Source organism: Myotis brandtii, unplaced genomic scaffold, assembly GCF_000412655.1.
Source record: "Myotis brandtii unplaced genomic scaffold, ASM41265v1 scaffold168, whole genome shotgun sequence".
Classification (NCBI taxonomy): domain Eukaryota; kingdom Metazoa; phylum Chordata; class Mammalia; order Chiroptera; family Vespertilionidae; genus Myotis; species Myotis brandtii.
The window spans coordinates 2,110,083-2,113,236 of NW_005356173.1; the positions used below are offsets into that span (position 1 = coordinate 2,110,083).

The window sequence follows — 3,154 nt, forward strand, 5'->3', positions numbered from 1 at the left end:
TTTCAAAACTAGTTTGTTCTGGATCCACACTGCCTTGTATTGAATCCTAGCCCAGTACTTTTTAGCTGTACTCACCATGGCTCATATTCCTAATTTGTAATTAGTAGTTATCTCACATGGTTTTGTTTCAATTACTACTATAATCAATTAATATACCTAGAAGAAGTATATTCTAAGCCTCAATTCATATTGTTTGAATAGATGCATCCCACTGTAGGGCCTATCAGCCACACTTGCAAATGCATTTTTGATTTTTTTAAATCTATTTTGTCTTATCCTAATAACCCATTTTAATATCTAACATTGGTAGAGTTTTATAGTTTACACACTATTTCACATAACTTATATTCTTAATGTAATGGTGATGACCACTCCGGGGAATAGACATTATTATAATCCCATATTCCAAAAGAGAAATCTGAGACTGGAGGGTGCTGTAGCATGAACTGTATCAAAAACATCGCACCCCATCTTCTTTGGTTGGCCACAACAGGCCTGTTCATTACAAGAAAATGCAATGAGCAAGATTAATACTAATAACCATGATCTGAGGTAGACATTATACATGCATTATCTCTAATCTTTGCAGCAACTCAGTAATATTATTTATATGATGATTACCTTCATACAGATAAGGAACTGGAGGATTCATGGAGGGAAAAGGCCATACCTGGTATCTTTATTTCATTGCAGTGATCTTTACCTCCATCCTCCACTGCACTGAAGTGCCTTCTAGAAAGGAAGATAAAAGAGTCATGTTAAACCAATTTAGGGCTTCTATTGCCATCACAGTTTATTAAGTACATAGCTTATTAAGCTAAAGCATAATAAACATAATTCTTAGTAACTAAACACATTTATCATATATAGATGAATGATTTTCAATATTCTTGGGCCTTTATTTCCTCTCACTCTGATATTAATTTTGAAATTCACACTGAAGTCATTTTCTAATGTTTTCTCCAAAAAAAATGTGGGTATCAAAACTCTCATATATAACATATAAATTACAAATTATATGCATAAAATGTTATCAGCTAAATATATATGCATGATCATATGCCATTGCCACATTATAATATATTCACAGTGTTTGCACTGAGAATTCTGTGATACCCTATAATTGTAATTCTAGTTCTATGTATACATAAGCAATACCTCACATATGGATTAACCATTAGTACAGCATGTCATATTATCCTTAAGTATTAATTTTTAAATACTTTCTATATGAACATTAAATAGCAAAACTTTTAAAATCAAATAGTTATAAAAAGTATTTTTACCCTGGCCAGTGTGGCTCAGTTAGTTGGGCATTATCCCATGCACCGAAAAGCTGCAGGTTTGATTCCTGGTTGGGGCACATGCCTGGATTGAGGGCTCAATCCCTGGTAGGAGGTGTACAAGAGGAGCCAATTGATGCTTCACTATAGCATTCATATTTCTCTCTCCCTGCCCCTTCCTCTCTCTCTAAAAATCAATATTAAAAGAAGAAAATAAAAAATAATTATTTTGAGGGAAAAAAGGAAAGGTACTTCAACAAAGACAAATATACTGACAAATTTTTAATTCAATCAGCTAGTATTAAATATTGATCAAGAGAGAAGGCTCAGGCAACTTTTGTTTTAAATAGATTTATCATATTTCAAATATAAAATGAACACCAAGACTGAAATAAGATTTTAAGTTTGACATAATATACTTTATCTAGTGGTATGTGAGAAGACATTTTATCTAATCCCTTAAGTGAAAGAGAATTACAAGGCCTTATTTATGGGTCCAGTTAGATAATTGGTTTTGCATGAATAATGCCCATATTTCCATCATTCCTTATTGACTGGGTTTACATTATTTGACTCAGACACTAAGCAAAGAAGATCTACTTATGGTTACAGAATTAAATGTAAATGAAACAAACTTTGACATTTTAAAGATCTTAAAATTGCCAACATTTTAGATAATAAGATGTTAGAAATAAAGAGTAATTTCCTAAACTTTTCAACTTGGGAGTTAAAAACACAATATCTGAAGTTGATGACGCAGAAAACATTTACATATCATAGAGTATACTAATAGGATATAATGATTTCAACAAAAAATGGAGAGAATTGAGTTGGTAATAAAATTGCATTTAATTGCTATTTTTTAAAATGAGGAGTCAATTGAATTCAATCCAAGCTGATAAATCAAGAAATTGATATATTGTTTAAATTGAAAAAAAAATACTAGAACAGCCTAAACCTAGGGACTATTAAACAAACAAACAAACAAACAAAAAACCCAAAGAAACCAGTTACTTCCAGAGAGTATTATGCTAAGTGAAATAAGTCAGTCAGAGAAAGTATAGATTTCTGTTTTGTTTTTTTGTTTGTTTGTTTTAAATTAATAACATTTTCCTTCCAAATTACTTTCTCCACAAGTCAATCCACATTAAGATTACTTTTTAAAAATTCTCCAAATATCCCCCTTTTTTGGTTCTCTGGGGAAGAAAAGCAAGGTGAAACAATGGTTTTAAATAGGTCACTTATATCAGAATACTAAACACTTAAGAATTTAAAAAAAATAGATTGCCATTACATTTCAATTACCACAACTACCTTATTTGATATGTTCCTTCCCTGAAAGCATTCATGGTAGGCATATATAATTTTGTAGAGACCTATTAAAGATCATTTGAACTACCTGAAAGCTACCTAAGGAAGATGCTGATTAGCTTACCTAGGAAATAATTGCCTAACAATAGTTGTTGTTTTTTCAATTGAGGTGAAATTTACATAACATAAAATCAATCGTTTTAAAGCATACATTTCAGCAGCACTTAGTATATCTGCAATATTGTTCAACCACCATCTCTATCTAGTTTCAAACCTTTTATTCACCCCTTCCCAAAACAGCCATACCCAAGAGTAGCCAGTCTTCATGCACTCCTTTTCCAATCCCAGGCAACAGCTAATTAGCCTTTTGTCTCTATGAATTTTCATATCATGAAAAATCTACACTAATAAAAGACAAACATGCAAATTGACCGTACCTTCGCTACACCTTAAGCCATGCCCACCAGCCAATCAGAGCGACTATATGCAAATTATCCCAACCAAGATGGCGGCTGGCAGCCACGGAGCTGGAGCAAGCAGGAGGCTTGGGTTGCCCCTGG

At 32.5% G+C, this 3,154-nt stretch overlaps 1 long non-coding RNA gene across 1 annotated transcript in view; it reads right to left on the reverse strand.

Annotated features, from left to right (window-relative positions):
• Positions 1-675: 675 nt before the first annotated feature.
• LOC106725508 overlaps positions 676-3,154 on the reverse strand; it is an 89,582-nt gene continuing 87,103 nt past the window's right edge. Inside the window, exon 3 of the long non-coding RNA XR_001361393.1 lies at positions 676-732. This is a non-coding gene — a long non-coding RNA (uncharacterized LOC106725508). The remainder of the gene's footprint in view (positions 733-3,154) is intronic.